Genomic DNA, 19,047 nt, shown 5'->3' with positions numbered 1-19,047 from the left:
ATGCTGTGGTCGCTCAACTGCCAGCTCTTTACTGGCCCATGGTGAGTGTTCTGGAGTGAGGTGGGGCTTTAGAGTGGGGTAGGATGGGGTGGGTTGAGGCAATGTGAGAGATGGAGAGAGATGGGAGGGGTTTGGAGGGAAGCATTTAGTGGCTCGTGGGAGAGTGGGGAGCCATCTGTGGGCTAGCTAGGGGTGCAGGTAGAGGGGTCAGGTGACAGACAGCTGGGCACTCATAGACTAGGGTGTGACGTGAGATAACAGCACACAACTAGCTGATTTGCGAGGGGGGAGAGAGGGGTGTGTGTGTGGGGGGGGGCTGGGAGTTAACTTGGATTTAGGCCAGGAAGCAAAGGATGTGCTGTAAGTATGGCTACGAAAGTTGAGTATTCTTAAATAAGATCAGCTGGTGCCAATGTATTGGAAAGTAACTGGCACACAAAGTGCAATTGTGGCTCCTTTTTCTTTAAAAGTTTTAAATAGTCTGCAGAGCAAATTGAATTAGGAGGATCAGGCATTTGTGTGGGTCTAGGAAAGTAAATTGTAGAGCCAGATAAATGGCGCACAAGACAGGAGGGGTACTACTACTCATCACTGCTGTATCGTGCTACTAGTACATGTCAGTGTGAGTGCACCGAGAGTGGTGTTGCCGTACATGCGTCTTTAAATTGGTCACCGACTGATCATTGCAGGCTGGCTGCTGGAGGCCGTCTCTGGGAGCCAAGCGTGCCGTGCGGTCCCTGCCGTGCCATCTGCTGGTGACTCGCACATATATTAGTGTGGAACAGTGCTGACTGACTCTCTGTGTGATTCTAGTTTGTAATGTGCACATCAGTGTTCTGTGTCTTGTTGAGTCCTTAGAGGCACATTGTTCGGAGGTTATTATTAAAGCCATATTTGTGCGACTTGGATCACACTTCAGTATTTATTTATTTATTTATTTATTTCTTGTTCCATAGATCCAGTTAGTGAGTCAATCACAAGGATATGGAACGTGTCAAATTGTACAGGTTTCAATTTAAACTATACAAGGGCAATTCAATGGCAAATTGTACATAGTTTAAGTAAGACATACTATAAATAAAGTAACAGATACAATATCAGCTAGATAACATAACAACCATTTGACAGAAAAAGGAGTTTCAAATGAAGGTTAAAGGCAAGAGCACAAAGTTAAATCAGATATTAGGCCTACAAGAGTAAATACATGTATAGCCAATCTGTTGTTACAAAAAGTGAGCTAATTCCCAAATGCACAATAAAATCAATTGAACTACTTCTAGACGCAATAAGTTTAGTGATGGTATACATTTTCTTTCAGGTATTCATCCACAGTATAATAAGATTTCTCTGTCAGGTAATCTTTGAGAACTCGTTTAAATTTTGGCAGTTCTGTATGAACACATTTGATATGTAGTGGTAGAGCATTGAACAGCTTAATGCTGGAGTAGTAAACTCCTTTTTGTACCAGAGTGAGATGTTTCATTTCTAAATGTAGATTGTTTTTGTTTCTGGTGTTATAACCATGGAATTTACTGTTGTCTTGGTAGATGGAATAATTTTTGCACACAAAGGTCAGCAAGGAAAAAATATACTGTGAGGCAGTTGTTAGGATACCTATCTTCCGAAACAAGTGCCTGCAAGAGTGTCTTTGATTAACCCCACACGTTATTCTGATTGCTTTTTTTTTGGATGGTGAAAACTTGTTTTGCAAGTGGTTGGTTCCCCCAGAATATGATAGCATATGACATCAATGAGTGGAAGTAGCCAAAGTAGGCAACCTTAATAGTGTCAACTTCAGCCACTGAAGAAATTACCGGTAGTGAAAATGTTGCCGAGCTAAGTTTTTTACATAGATGAAGAATGTGAACTGACCAATTACATTTACTGTCTATGTAAGCACCCAGGAATTTTGTTTCTTCAACTTTCTGTATTGGTTGATCTCTACATTTTATGTCAATTTCATTGGGATTACTTTGTGATGTATGGAACCTCATATAATGAGTTTTATCTGCATTGAGTGAGAGACCATTTGAGGAGAAACAATTTAAGATGTCATTAAAAACAGTAGTTGTAGTTTTTTCAAGATCATGATCAGTCAAATCGTCAATTAGAATTGTGGTATCATCGGCAAACAGGGTAAATTAGCTGTTTGTCTCAGAACAAAGAGGAAGATCATTAATAAAGATGAGGAAAATCAGTGGGCCCAAAACGGAGCCTTGAGGCACACCACACGTTATCATGCCCCATTCAGACGAGGCAGGTTCTCCAGAAGAGCCATTTAGCATTACAGTCTGCTTCTGATCCTGTAGATATGATTGTAGCCACAAGCCAACAGTACCACCTAAACCATAGTATTCTGCCTTTTTCCAAAGAATTTGGTGGTTTACACAGTCAAAGGCTTTCGTAAGATCGCAAAAAATACCCACTGGAGACATTTTTTTGTTAATGGCTTCCAAAACTTGGTTGCTGAAAGAGAATATTGCCTGTTCAGTACAAAGACCGGCACGAAAACCAAACTGATTTTTGCTTAAGATACTATGGAATTTGAGATGGTCTACAATCCTCCTGTGCATGAGTTTTTCTAGAATTTTCGAGAAGGTAGTTAATAGGGATATTGGGCGATAGTTTGTAACAATGCTTTTATCCCCTTTTTTAAAGAGAGGAATCACTACAGCCAACTTAAGTCTGTCAGGGACAATCCCATCTTGTAGGGATGCATTGTATATGTTGCATAAGGTGGGACTAACAAATTTATAACAGTGTTTCAGTATTTTACTAGAAATATTGTCCACACCAGCAGAATTTTTGTTTTTTAATGATCTAATTACTCTTATGACTTCGCTTACAGTAAATGGAGATAAGGATAACTGTGGGATTCTGTTGCTAATAGCTTTCTGTAGGAGGGACAATGATTCTTCCATAGAACCATTACAGCTTGTCTTCTCTGCTGCTCTCAAAAAGTGGTTATTAAATATTTCTGCAACCAACTCAGGTTTCTTTATGATACTGTCCCCTGTTTTAATCTCTACCTGAGACATGTTCCCTGTTGTCCTGCCAGTTTACCTCTTTATTACATTCCTTATAGTTTTAATTTTATTTTCTGAGCTTTCAATTTCTGATTTTATGCACATACTTTTAGATTTATTTATAACCTTCTTGAGAATGCTACAGTAAAGTTTGTAGTGTTGTCATTTCTTTGGATCATTACAAGTCCTGAGAGAACTGTATAACATCCTTTTTGTTCTACAAGATGTTGTTATCCCTGTAGTGATCCAAGACTTCTTGGCATTGCCTATATGACTATTTCTAACTACTTTTTTTTGGGAAAGATGGACTCAAATACAGACATGAATTCATTTAAAAATGAATTGTACTTTTTGTTTACATCTGTTTCCCTATCAACTCGGCTCCAGTCTATCTCTTTTAGGCTATCACTGAATTTTTTAAGGCCCTGTTCATTTATTATCCTAAAAGATTTCCAAGAATGCTCGGAACTGTTGCACACACTGATGTAATTGAGCCTAAGCAATTGACCACCATGATCAGAAAGGCCAAGGATTGGATGTACAATGATCTCATTCCATGTAGACTTACCTATAAATATATTATCTATCAGACTTTTACTGTTAACAGCAACCCTAGTTGGGAAATCTACTATTGTCATCAGATTATAAGACTCCATTAAATGTACTAAATCAGCTTTACTATTGCTCTCATTTAGGAAATCAACATTAAAGTCACCAGTAATTATCAAGTTCTTGGACTTTGAGTACAGTATGGATAATAAAGAATCTAAGTGCTTAAGAAATACATTCAAATTCCCTGAGGGAGATCTATACAGTGCTAACACTACAGCCGTGAAGTCATTTACAGTAATCTCAACACCACATACTTCAATTTGTTGCTCTATACAATGGCTCTTTAAATCTAATGCATTGTAAAATATGTTGTTTTTTACATAAATTACCACTCCACCTTTTTCCATGATGGTTCTTGAGTAATGCGCTGCCTGACACACAGTATTACTTGGTTAGTACATCACCACAAACATATGGACCGGGACTGTACATGCTTTGACAGTTTGCTACGTCTCTCTCTTCTAGGACTGACATGGTAGCTGCCTTGCATTTCTTAATGACTCTGACCTTGTCAACCACAAACTGAATCTTAGTACAGTCATGATTTCCCTGAAGAGATTACATGACAGCAGAGACTTGTAAAATTGTGTTACCCATTTCTCTAGCCAGTGAAGATTCATTCTATACCTTCAGATACAGTGTCATTTAGGAGTAGAACAGCAAGAAATACGTAGCTCCTCTAACAGTAATGACAGTTTATCACCTCCCAACACTACATGTGCCAATGTTTCAGTGCATTTTTGAATATGTTTGTTAACAGATTCATCAACACAACAAAAATTTATGATCTCAGTAGCATCTTATTTCTTAACTCATACTTTACTATTCATCAGAATCTTCATCGCTGCTCTTTGATTCGTCAGAGCTCCCTGCTGTACTTTGTTTTATTTCATAGTCAGAATTAGTTGAAATACCACCTACCGTATTTACCCAAATCTAAGCCGCACTCAAACCTGAAAAATGAGACTCGAAATAAAGGAAAGAAAAAAAAAAAAATTCCCGAATCTAAGCCACACCTGAAATTTGAGACTCGAAGTTCAAGGGGAGAGAAAAGTTTTAGGCCGCACCTCCAAATCGAAACAAAGTTGGTCCGTTGTAATATGAGACACAATTTAGGTCGAATGAATGACGATACAGCTACAGTAGTTTGGTTCGAGTCGTAAGCTTAGCAGTTAAGCTTTACCAGGTAGCCTTTGCTATGCGTCAGGCGCTCCATCCGTATTTATACTGGTACCCTTCCTTTTTCATGTGCTTCATCTGGTTTGAATCAATTGCTTATTTTGCTTTGATCTGATAAGTGCCGTTTTCCTTGTTATAGGCGTTTATGTCACTCTAAGCTGAAAATGCATTACTGTACTGTGTCATGCATTGTTTGTCGCATTCTGATAGTGCGTGTTTGCGGCCTGTCGTCACTCGTGGCATGGCTTGCTTTTGTACACGCTACCGCTGCCTACAATTAAAAAAAAAAAAAAAAAAAAAAAAAAAAAAAAAAAAAAAAAAAAAAAGAAGAGAGAGAAATCATCTCATTAGCGAAACAATGGCAAGAGACTACTATTTGTTGTTCCTTACACTGCTGCTTTCTTTGATAATGATCAACAAGAACCAAATAATAGACTGCGTATGATAGAACATGTTCTGAACGAGAGTTAGGTGAAAATTTTTCTCCATTTGAAAATCTTTGCGGCCGCTTCTTTAGTACATCAAATTCTGCACAGAAATTAGAGTCATCTTGGATATAAAAATCTAGTCAGTTGCCGTGCTTCATTTCTGACTGTATCACTATTAGGCATAAGAATAATATGAATATAAACATGACACGATACGTATATTCTTCCGCGTTTGCTGTTGTCTCACTCTAGTTTTGTAGTTTATTAGGCAGACAGGATTTAAATAAGATAGCAGCAAACACGAAAGAATACGTGGCAAAATGTTTATATTCGTATTACTCTTATGATGAAGAGAATACTGCATGTGATTCACATTTCATCAGGTTCCTATTAGCAACCGTCTCTTCTCACAGGTAGGAAAAAATTCGGAACATTGAGTTGGCCATATTGACAAACATCCCAAACAGTCTTGCCGGTCGGATTTTCGTAATACATTGAAGTTCTGCTACATTCGAAGATGAACAATACGGAATTTGTATTTACTTCGTTGGATAATGTATGAAAATTGTCTTCCACCTTTTTTTTTTTAATTTATTTACTGACGCAGAGGTTTTTCCGCCAGTATTTATCTTTGTGCCTATGAAGCATGCCTGTGTAGCGCTACATATATTCGATGGCAGAAATTAGTTGTTTCAGCACCTACTGACATTTTTCAGAACTTCCACTTGCTTTGCACTCGATTCCAAGCCGCATGCGGTTTTTTGGATTACAAAAACCAGAAAAAAAGTGCGGCTTAGATTTGAGTAAATACGGTACATCCTCTCCTTTGGATTCAACTTCTTAAGTATTATATTTCAAGTCAACACCTGCTAATCTGTGAGACCGAAATGATGAGCCATACTACTCTATTTCACTGTACCTGTATGTTTCATTTGTATAACATTTTATTCCATCATAGATGCTGCACTTATAGTTTCATATATGCATTGCAGCAGCAGACACAATAAAAGTAGCAATCAGCAGTGCTTAGTTTGTTGAATGGGTAAAAAATATGCCATTGTCCCAGTTCCACATATCCCCAAAATTTGATTCTGCCAAATTCTGTACTCTCTGAAATCGAATGTTTAATCCAAAGATGAAAGTGAACAAGTTTGATGCAGTATTGCTAATATTGTTTATTACTCATCTTGCTGAATGAAGTGCATACCGTATCCTTTCTGAAAGGTTTGCAGAAGTAATGCACATACCAGTTTTCTAAAAACTTACATTGAGATTGTGCTCTCCTTCCTCTTGTACAAATTAGTAGAGCCCTTTGGATTACTCCACAATATGCCTCTTGGCAAGGTGGTAATGACAGTATTATGAAAAGGATAGATTGGCACTCACTGTATAGTGTAAATGTGTTGCTGGCAGGGGGGTGGGGGGGTGGGGGGGTGGGGGGAAAGGAACACCACCTATTATTAAACACGTAAGCTTTTGGTGCAAACCCCCCCCCCCCCTTCCCTCACACACACACACACACACACACACACACACACACACACACACACGCACACGCACACACATGCGCGCAAATGCAGATCACACATACATGACCACTGTCTCCGGCTGCTAGGGCCAGACTGGGAGCAACTGTGCATCATGGGAGAAACAACGGTTGGTGTGTGTGTGTGTGTGTGTGTGTGTGTGTGTGTGTGTGTGTGTGTGTGTGTTTTTTGTCCACTTTGGAAGAAGTCTTTCTGATGGAAAACTTACGTGTTTAGTAGTCTTTTTGTTGTGCTTGTCTGTGACCTAACATCTCCTGTATACAGTGAATAGCAATGTATCTTTTTTATAATATGGTCATTACTCCAGCCTAGATTTCTATTGTTTGTTTCCTTTTAAGACCTTATAAAGACAGTTACTGACAATTTCTTTTTTCTTATTGGAGAAAAGTAAAACCATATGGGGGCCAGACGTAGATTGTAAATGAATATGGAATAGAGTATTTTTATTCTCCCTGTATGCAGTGTCAATAACGTCACCTCACACACTTCATTTCTGGCAGCACCTCCTTCTCAACACATGACTGTCCCCCACCACCTCACCATAGTCTTCAAGTTATATCCTATAGCACTTCTGGGTGGACAAATAGATGAAGGATGTAGTTTAAAACAGTATAACTAAACTTAAAAGTCAAACTGTCCTTTTATAGAGACTGCCATCATTATTTAAACATACTAAACAACATCAAAACAGTCGAAAGAAATTTTTTTTCAAAAGAGCGGAAAATTGTAGTGAAATTCATGAGAGGATTGTTTTAAATTGTTATATCTTAAATCAATAAGTATGTCAGCATTTCCCAGGATTTTCTGGCTTAATTAAGACTAGGTCATGCCACCACAGTGGTCAGACAGTGGACTTGACTTCCAGAGGACAACGGACCCGAATCCCATCGGGCCATCAAAATTTGGGTTTTCCTTGATTTCCCTAAATGATTTAAGACAAATGCTGGGATGGTTCCTTTGAAAAAGATGACATTCGGCTGAGGAAGTTAATTTCTGTGGCATGTCTGATGACACAGTGCTGGTGGAAGCACGAGTATTTCAGAGCACACCATTCATTGCACATTGTTAAACATAGGGCTCTGCTGCAGAAAACCCCTGTATGTTCCCATGTTGACAACACAGTTGAATTACAATTTCTGTGGCTCAGGAGCATTGAGATTGGGCAGTGAATCAATAGAAATGTGTCATCTGGTTGAATCATTCGAGTTTCGCATTACACCTACTTGACGGTTTTGTGCACATACACTGTCAACAGAGTGAATTGGTGCTTGAAAGGTGCACTTTGCTACAGACTTAGGCCAGTGGGAGCAATATTATGCTATGGAGGACATTCACCTGGTCTTCTATGGGTCCTGTGGTAGTAACTGAAGGCTCCATAACAGCTTTGTTCTGTGTGAACATTATTGTGCACTGTCCGCACCCTGTCCCTAATGAAGGTGACATGTTTCAACAATATGACTTTCAGTGTCACGAGGCCAGAATCAAATTCACCCCTTCTGAATCTGATGGAATACATCTGCGATGCTATCAGATACCAGTTCTGCACCCAGAAACCACTGATCTCCAATTTATGGGAATTACATGACCTGTGCTTAGACATGCAGTGCTGCATAATGCTGGGAACATACCTCACATAATGCTGGGAACATACCTGAAATTTGTTGAACTTGTCCCACACAAAATCACTGCTGTATTGTGTTCCAACAGTGGACAAACACATTATCAAACAGGAGGTCATAGTGTTTTGTCTCATCAGTTTATATATTCAATGCTTGAATGAAAGGTGTGCTCTTTTCCTTTTTTCTGCCATTGCGTGTATGTGTAAAGCGGGATGTTCTACCATTTGGGCTTGTTTATATGATGGCTGTCAGTATTACCACCTGCACAGATACTAAATGCTCCTTTTCTGAAGACCTTTTATCTTGAGAACACTTTCAACTTTGTTTCACAAATGGCAGCACAGTTTCATGTAATTGTTAAAATAACACTTTCAGCAAAAGATTTGTGCGTTGGAGTGGGGAAAAAGATTGGAGATGTATGTAGTTTAATTTTCATAAATTGTTAAGAAGGTTAACAGCTTGGCATGCTAAGATAAATTCAGACATTCTCTAAAAAGAGAGAAAAAGATTAATTTAACAGAATCAGTGAGGTATACAAATATAACAACAGACTTGTAGAACCATTATTTTGTAGGTTAGATTAGATTAGATTCAGCTTTTGTTCCAAGACCCAAAACATGAGATGATTCTCATGGGTGAGTAACATGCCAGAAAGTATAACATAAAAAATATAAAACATTTGAATACCCTGATCATTTGTCAGGAGATTGTCAAACTAGGTGAATACAATACAAACTGGAACAGCTAATATTTTCAGAATTGATACGCTGTCAGACTGAAACATTGTTATGCACTATTAATAAATTTATCAAACAAAAAGTACATAATCTTGACTGTTATGACAAAGTGCTCTCAGAACTGAAATCTAACAGACATTCTTATTTAAGCTGGCCTAACAGCCACTGTTAAGATATTCATCTATTGAGTAGGATGAGTTACCTATCAAAAAGTCTTTCAAACTCTGTTTAAACCATGCTTTATCTGATACCAAGTTTTTAATGGTGTCTTTCTTCCACAGATAAATTGTGTTGTAATGCGAGGTTTTAATGAAGATGAAGTGTGCAGTTTTGTGGAGTTAACAAAAGAGAAAAATGTTGATGTAAGATTTATCGAGTACATGCCTTTCAGCGGCAACAAATGGAATGATGGGAAGATGGTCTCATTTAGTGAAATGGTCCAAATAATTAGAAAGCAGTGGCCTAATTTTGATCCTCTGCCCAATGGGCCCAATGATACCTCAAAGGTACGTCCAGTATTACATATGAACATACATTGAAAATAATTTAATGTTTATGACTTACTACCAATCACAATAATACTTCACATCTGCTGGTGGTATGAGAGATGGACTGGTTTAGTTACATATTTCTCATCCCATTCAGTAAGTCTGTCCTGGCCTGGGTTTCTCTGCAGCTTTTCTACAACTCTCCCCATTTCCTAAACCTTGACAATCCTTTTCTTTCTTCCCTTTTCCGTCCCCTTATTGTTTCTGCCAGAAGAAGAAGCCACTGGCTCCGAAAGCTTGCACATTTCCATAACTTTAAGGGGAGTTAGAAGGGGAAAACATTCTTTTTCACTTTTTCGGGTTTTTACCTGATTATAAAATTTGCAATTTTCCAAATAAAATGATATGTATATTACTTATAAACTTGCGTGGGAAGTATTATATTTTATTTTCTAAAATATAATCTACACTAGTTGAAAATGTTAAAATTTTTACACGCATTACTTCAAGACCTAATAAAATCGGTAATTTTTTATATACAGAGTAGTCCATTGATCGTGACCGGGCCATATATCTCACGAAATAAGTGTCAAACGAAAAAACTACAAAGAACGAAATTTGTCTAGCTCGAAGGGGGAAACCAGCTGGCGCAATGGTTGGCCTGCTATAAGGCGCTGCCATAGCTCAAACTGATATCAACTGTGTTTTTTTAAATAGGAACCCCATTTTTTATTGCATATTCATGTAATACGTAAAGAAATGTGAATGTTTTAGTTGGACCACTTTTTTCGCTTTGTGATAGATGGCGCTGTAATAGTCACAAACATATGTCTCATAATTTTAGACGAACAGTTGGTAACAGGAAGGTTTTTTAAATTAAAATACAGAACATAGGTACATTTGAACATTTTATTTTGGTTGTTCCATATGTGATACATGTACCTTTGTGAACTTATCATTTCTGAGAACGCATGCTGTTACGGCGTGATTACCTGTGAATACGACATTAATGCAATAAATGCTCAAAATGATGTCTGTCAACCTCAATGCCTTTGGCAATACGTGTAACGACATTCCTCTCAACAGTGAGTAGTTCGCCTTCCGTAATGTTCGCACATGCATTGACAATGCACTGACGCATGTTGTCAGGCATTGTCGGTGGATCACGATAGCAAATATCCTTCAACTTTCCCCACAGAAAGAAATCCGGGGACGTCGGATCCGGTGAACGTGCGGGCCATGGTATGGTGCTTTGACAACCAATCCACCTGTCATGAAATATGCTATTCAATACTGCTTCAACCGCACGCAAACTATTTGCCGGACATCCATCATGTTGGAAGTACATCGCCATTCTGTCATGCAGTGAAACATGTAGTAGTAACATTGGTTGAACATTATGCAGGAAATCAGCATACATTGCACCATTTAGATTGCCATCGATAAAATGGGGGCCAATTATCCTTCCTCCCTTAATGCCACACCATACATTAACCTGCCTAGGTCGCTGCTGTTCCACTTGTTGCTGCCATCATAGATTTTCCGTTGCCCAATAGTGCATATTATGGCGGTTTAGGTTACCGCTGTTGGTGAATGATGCCTCATCGCTAAATAGAATGCATGCAAAAAATCTTTCATCGTCCTGTAATTTCTCTTGTGCCCAGTGGCAGAACTGTACATGACGTTTAAAGTCATCGCCATGCAATTCCTGGTGCATAGAAATATGGTACGGGTGCAATCGATGTTGATGTAGCATTCTAAACACCGACGTTTTTGAGATTCCCAATTCTCACGCTTTTTGTCTGCTACTGATGTGTGGATTAGCTGCCCCAGCAGCTAAAACACCTACTAGGGCATCATCATTTGTTGCAGGTCGTGGTTGATGTTTCACATGTGGCTGGACACTTCCTGTTTCCTTAAATAATGTAACTATCCGGCGAATGGTCTGGACACTTCAATGATATCGTCCAGGATACCAAGCAGCATACATAGCACACGCCCCTTGGGCATTTTGATCACAATAGCCATACATCAACACGATATCGACCTTTTCCGCAATTGGTAAACGGTCCATTTTAACACAGGTAATGTATCACGAAGCAAATACCGTCCGCACTGGCGGAATGTTATGTGATACCACATACTTATATGTTTGTGACTATTACAGCAGCTGGCTGGAGTGGCAGAGCAGTGCTAGGCGCTACAGTCTGGAAACGCGCGACCGCTACGGTCGCAGGTTCGATCCTGCCTCGGGCATGGATGTGTGTGATGTCCTTAGGTTAGTTAGATTTAAGTAGTTCTAAGTTCTAAGGGACTGATGACCTCAGAAGTTAAGTCCCATAGTGCTCAGAGCCATTTGAACCATTTTTGACTATTACAGCCCCATCTATCACAAAGCGAAAAAAGTGGTCCAGCTAAAACATTCATATTTCTTTACGTACTACATGAATATGTAATAAAAAATGGGGGTTCCTATTTTAAAAAAATGCAGTTGATATGAGTTTGACCCATGGCAGTGCCATCTACCAGGCCAACCATAGCGCCATCTGGTTTCTCCCTTCAAGCTAGACGAATTTCGTTCTTTGTAGTTTTTTCATTTGATGCTTATTATGTGAGATATTTGGCCCGGTCACTATCAATGGACCACCCTGTAGAAAGCTGTGGATTGCTGTGTTATAAAGGTTAAATTATGTGTTTGTATTGGTAGCACTGTCAAAAATAGTATCGTATCTTTTCATAGTATAAACATGCTTTGTATATCGAAGTGCTAACATTTTTCTGAGGAATAGTGACGAATAGACTGGTAAATCTCTCAAAAAGTATGACTCCAAAATGAAGTGTTTTTAAGAAATGTGGGTTTCATGGTAATAAATTTTTGAATAAAGAGAAACATTGTGTTCAGCATGTGGTGTGTGAAGTTACAGACAATGAAATACTCGCAAACTCATGAGTATCTAGAGAATCACCCATTAGTGCTTCGAAGATTAAAATAAAACATAGTGATAACACAGTTATCTCAAAACAAAACTCATGTAAATGGTAGGTTAGGTTATATTCTGATACATCTACACATCGTAACAGGGGTGTTATGTGAATGTGTGTGCTGTATGTATGTGGTGGGCCAGTTAGTTTACATGAAGACATTGAGGTATCAAATGGACTAGCCAGGAAACTTATCATTAGTTCTGCCAGTTGTAAATATACTCATTCATTTTGGAGTTCTGATAAGTGTAAAGATAATTATTTTGAAATAAATGTTAGGTGGTTTTATGGATTGAGAGCTATTGGCAAAGGACACACTGCAGCAGAAACAATGTGTGTCGTGATGTATATGCCACGCCCACTTTGTAAAATGGACAAGTATGCAGGATTTATTGGAGCTGCTGTGAAATCCACTGCATGTGAGTCAATTAAGGGTGCTGCAAATGAAGCTGCTGAAATAAACGATGGTATGATTGACATATCAGTAGCTTTTGGGGCACTTGGTAGAAGCGCAGCTGAAGTTCTAAGAATTCTGTTGCTACAGTGACCAGTGGTGGATACTGGAAAGCTAATAGATTTCCAGATTTTAACCAAACATTCTTATAAGTATAAATCAGGGAATGAAGAAGGGCATATCTGTGACAGAAATTATGAAGGACAACTAGTCGTACGGAGGCCTGTGCAGCTGTTGAAATTTATAATCGATCTGTAAACTAAAGGGGAGTGTGTTACACTAAGTTCTTTGGTTGTGCAGACTCAAATGCATATAACAGTGTAGTAGCCACTCAGCCTTATGGTGAGAAGCTTATCACAGAACTGGAATGTGTTGGTCATGCCCTCCTGGATCTGGTTCATGGTGCAATTACCGCAATGCCCAGTACTCAAACAGGTCATACAGCCATAAACATTATATCCCAGCAGCAGTTGTGGATATCATAAAACCTGTTTACAGAGACCTGGCAATCCTGAATTATTGAAGAAGTGTCTGCATTGTCAGACTCAAAATCCCAATGAGTCGTTCAATAATCTTATAGCATCAGTGTCGTCGTAACTGCCGTCTGCGTCACGTCTGCTGTGCAGCGAGCTATGCTGATTTAAGTATTAACTCTATTTTTCTTACTTGTAACTTCTTCTTCCGTGTGTTTTTGCTTTTAGGAAGCTTTAATTGTCGAGTGCTACTAATAGTGTTCCATAGATTTTGTGTTTGTTTTGAATACAGTCAGAGAAAGTCCGTTTAGTCAGCCATAATGCCAGTAGTGCTAGTGTTTGTTTTCAATACAGTCCAGAGACAGGTAGTGCTATTTTCATTGTTTTCTACAGGAAGTGTCTAGTAACCACAGTTTAGTCAACTATCAGCCGCCTTTAGTGAATTAGCAGTCTAGTTATAAGTTGATTAACTCTCTACAGTAAATTGATTTCTTAAGATGGATAGGATGTGAGACTGCTGTGTACGGACACAGGAGGAGCTGGCCACTGTTCGCAAACAGCTGAACGTGTTGATGGCCGCGGTTAGCCGTCTTCAGGCAGTGGTGAGTCTTGTGCGTTGCATGGTACACCCCAGGTGTTACATGCTTCACCCACTGACCCTGCTGTCGACACATCTTTGCGGATACCGGGCGCGGTTGTGCCACCCTCTTCCCAAGGGGAGTGGCGGGTTCAGCGGCGTTCGCGGCGCACGAGGTGGAGGGTCAGTGTGGAGGCTGGCCGTGTGGCATCGCCCGTTCTGCCTGTGAGTGGACATGTGGCCACTCCTTCAGCAAGGTCCGAGCAGGCACATGGGGGGAGGGGTTTATTAGTTATTGGGAGCTCCAACGTTAGGTGGGTGATGGAGCCGCTTAGGGAAATAGCGGAAAGGTCGGGGAAGAAGGTCAGTGTTCACTCTGTCTGCTTGCCGGGGGTCTCATCCGAGATGTGGAGGAGACCGCGCCGGCAGTGATAGAGAGCACTGGGTGCACCCGACTGCAAATTGTTGCTCATGTCGGCACCAATGACTCCTGCCGTCTGGGTTCAGAGGTCATCCTCAGTTCGTTCAGGCGGTTAGCGGAGTTGGTGAAGGCGGAAAGCCTCGCGGGGTGGAATCTGAGCTAGCTATTTGTAGTATCGTTCCCAGAACCGATAGTGATCCTCTGGTTGGGAGCCGAGTGGAAGGCTTAAACCAGGGACTCAGACGATTCTGCGGAGATCTGGGGTGCAAATTTCTCGACCTCCGCTATCGGGTGGAGAAATGTAGGGTCCCCCTGAATAGGTCACGCAGGCACTACATGCAGGAAGTGGCTACAAGGGTAGCGGAGTATATGTGGAGTGCACATGTGGGTTTTTTAGGTTAGAGAATTCCCTCCCTAGGCCCGACAAGACACCTCCTGAGATGCGGCAAGGTAGGAGTAGACAAAATGCAACAGGGAATAACAATATTAATGTGCTAATAGTAAACTGCAGGAGCGTCTATAGAAAGGTCCCAGAACTGCTCTCATTAATAAGCGGTCACAATGCCCACATAGTACTAGGGACAGAAAGTTGGCTGAAACCAGATGTAAACAGTAATGAAATTCTAAACTCAGATTGGAGTGTATACCGCAGAGACAGGCTGGACAGTGAAGGGGGAGGCATGTTTAAAGCAATAAGAAGTGCAATAGTATCGAAGGAAATTGACGGAGATCCGAAATGTGAAATAATTTGGGTGAAGGTCACGGTTAAAGCAGGCTCAGACATGGTAATGGGATGTCTCTATAGGCCCCCTGGCTCAGCAGCTGTTGTGGCTGAGCACCTGAAGGATAATTTGGAAAATATTTCGAGTAGATTTGCCCACCATGTTATAGTTCTGGGTGGAGATTTTAATTTGCCGGATATAGACTGGGAGACTCAAACTTTCATAACGGGTGGCGGGGACAAAGAATCCAGTGAAATTTTTTAAGAGCTTTATCTGAAAACTACCTTGAGCAGTTAAACAGAGAACCGACTCGTGGCGATAACATATTAGACCTTCTAGTGACAAACAGACCTGAACTATTTGAAACAGTTAACGCAGAACAGGGAATCAGTGATCATAAAGCGGTTACTGCATCGATGATTTCAGCCGTAAATAGAAATATTAAAAAAGGTACGAAGATTTTTCTGGTTAGCAAAAGTGACAAAAATCAGATTTCAGAGTACCTGACGGCTCAACACAAAAGATTTGTTTTAAGTACAGATAGTGTTGAGGATCAGTGGACAAAGTTCAAAACCATCGTACAATATGCGTCAGATGAGTATGTGCCAAGCAAGATCGTAAGAGATGGAAAAGAGCCAGCGTGGTACAACAACCGAGTTAGAAAACTGCTGCGGAAGCAAAGGGAACTTCACAGCAAACATAAACATAGCCAACACCTTGCAGACAAACAAAAATTACGCAAAGCGAAATGTAATGTGAGGAGGGCCATGCGAGAGGCGTTAAATGAATTCGAAAGTAAAGTTCTATGTACTGACTTGGCAGAAAATCCTAAGAAATTTTGCTTCTATGTCAAAGCGGTAGGTGAATCAGAACAAAATGTCCAGACACTCTGTGACCAAAAAGGTACTGAAATTGAGGATGATGGACTAAAGGCCGAAATACTAAATGTCTTTTTCCAAAGCTGTTTCACAGAGGAAGACTGCACTGTAGTTCCTTCTCTAGATTGTCGCACAGATGACAAAATGGTAGATATTGAAATAGATGACAGAGGGATAGAGAAACAATTAAAATCACTCAAAAGAGGAAAGGCCGCTGGACCTGATGGGATACCAGTTCAATATTACACAGAGTATGCGAAGGAACTTGCCCCCATTATTGCAGCAGTGTACCTTAGGTCTCTACAAGATCGTAGCGTTCCAAAGAATTGGAAAAGGGCACAGGTCATCCCCGTTTTCAAGAAGGGACGTCGAACATATGTGCAGAACTATAGACCTATATCTCTAACGTCGATCAGTTGTAGAATTTTAGAACATGTATTATGTTCGAGTATTATGACTTTTCTGTAAACTAGAAATCTACTCTGTAGGAATCAGCATGGGTTTCGAAAAAGACGATCGTGTGAAACCCAGCTCGCGCTATTCGTCCACGAGACTCAGAGGGCCTTAGACACGGGTTCCCAGGTAGATGCTGTGTTTCTTGACTTCCGCAAGGCGTTCGATACAGTTCCCCACAATCGTTTAATGAACAATTTAAGAGCATATGGACTGTCAGACCAATTATGTGATTGGATTGAAGAGTTGCTAGATAACAGAATGCAGCATGTCATTCTCAATGGAGAGAAGTCTTCCGAAGTAAGAGTAATTTCAGGTGTACTGCAGGGGAGTGTCGTAGGACTGTTGCTATTCACAATATACATAAATGACATTGTGAATGAAATTGGAAGTTCACTGAGGCTTTTTGCGGATGATACTGTGGTATATCAAGAGGTTGCAACAATGGTAAATTGTACTGAAATGCAGGATGATCTGCAGCGAATTGATGCATGGTGCAGGGAATGGCAATTGAATCTCAATGTAGACAAGAGTAATGTGCTGCGAATACATAGAAAGAAAGATCCCATATCATTTAGCTACAATATAACAGGTCAGCAATTGGAAGCAGTTAATTCCATAAATTATCTGGGAGTACGCATTAGGAGTGATTTAAAATGGAATGATCATATAAAGTTGATCGTCGGTAAATCAGATGCCAGACTGAGATTCATTGGAAGAATCCTAAGGAAATGCAATCCGAAAACAAAGGAATTAGGTTACAGTACACTTGTTCGCCCACTGTTTGAATACTGCTCAGCAGTGTGGGATCCGTACCAGATAGGGTTGATAGAAGAGATAGAGAAGATCCAACAGAGAGCAGCATGCTTCGTTATAGGATCATTTAGTAATCATGAAAGCATTACGGAGATGTTAGATAAACTCCAGTGGAAGACTCTGCGGGAGAGACGCTCAGTAGCTCTGTACGGGCTTTTGTTGAAGTTTCGAGAACATACCTTCACCGAGGAGTCAAGCAGTATATTGCTCCCTCCTACGTATATCTCGCGAAGAGACGATGAGGATAAAATGAGAGAGATTAGAGCCCACACATAGGCATACCAACAATCCTTCTTTCCACGAACAATACGAGACTGGAATAGAAGGGAGAACTAATAGAGGTACTCAAGGTAGCCTACACCGTCAGGTGGCTTGAGGAGTATGGATGTAGATGTAGATGTAGACCAAAAAATGTTTTTCTTGTAATGAAGACACTAAAGTGGGGGTGAGTCATGCTGTTATTGCTTTTAATGATGGCAACATTGGTAGCGTGAAAGTGCTACAACATATGGGAATTAATTCTGGAGCAAACTGCATCAGAGAATTTGAATGGATGGACAAGGTTTGCAATGGTAAAGCACTGTATGCAGCACAGTTGGCCACTACGGAGTCCAGAAAGAAGAAAACAAGAAAAAACTTAAAAAAGGTCAAGAGGATGATATACAGTATGGTGCAGGGTGCTTCTGAGTGACTAAAAATAAAATGTTAAGCATATATTGGGTTACAGTCTATTAAAACTTTAAAAACTCTTCTTGAAAATTTAGATTTTCTCTTGCATTTTTCCCTAAATCTCAGAAACTACTTCGAGTAGCGAATTAAAATTTTCAGGGAGTAATAACATACGTATTCTGAGTCTTCTGAACTAAAAGAAGAACATAATATTATGCATAAATAAAATTATTTAGAATAACATACAAAAAAGTACACAAAATTTTAACTGTGTAATTAAAAAATTGCATTTCCAAAAGCAGTGGCTGAAATGCAATTATTGTAAGACTCAGAACATATAGTTTAATGTCCTGTAAAAGTTTCTTGTCAATGGCTACAGTTGTTCCTGAAATACGGGGAAGTTAAGTCACCAAATTTAACATTGTCAGGATAGGCCGTTCAAACTCCCCTTAATGCACATTTTCTCCTTCCTCCACTTGGTGAGCAACACATTTATAGTATTTACACAACAGCAGTAGCTATTTTCTTACAATTTCTTTTTGCAGGCATACCATGTCCCGGGCTTCAAGGGACGTGTGGGATTTATTACCTCAATGAGTGAACACTTCTGTGGCACGTGCAACCGTTTACAGATAACAGCTGATGGCAATTTGGAGGTGTGACTCTTTGGGTATTCAGAGATATCTCTCAGGTGAGTGATGAAACATAGAATAATCATGTCCAAGTGAAAATTCATGCGAGGAAACCATAAAATTACTAGAAGACTGACAGACTGATCAGTATTTTACCTTCAGGAGGTGAAATTCCAAAACTTCTTATAGACACATTTGTTCCTCTTGTCCTCACATTAGTTGTGGAGTCCGAGTGACCTTTCAGACCTTCAGAAACTTATCCCTCTTTCCTCTCTCATGAAGGAACTGATAGTTCCAAATGCTGAGTATAGAATAATACTTTCAAACTGTTTGC

General features: G+C 39.9%; 1 pseudogene; it reads left to right on the top strand.

Moving 5' to 3' along the window:
• The window catches only part of LOC124622220, a 64,462-nt pseudogene that overhangs the window by 18,598 nt on the left and 26,817 nt on the right, over positions 1–19,047 (top strand).

This window comes from Schistocerca americana, chromosome 7, assembly GCF_021461395.2.
Source record: "Schistocerca americana isolate TAMUIC-IGC-003095 chromosome 7, iqSchAmer2.1, whole genome shotgun sequence".
NCBI classification, from domain to species: Eukaryota; Metazoa; Arthropoda; class Insecta; order Orthoptera; family Acrididae; genus Schistocerca; species Schistocerca americana.
This window is presented reverse-complemented; position numbering and strand designations above follow the sequence as displayed.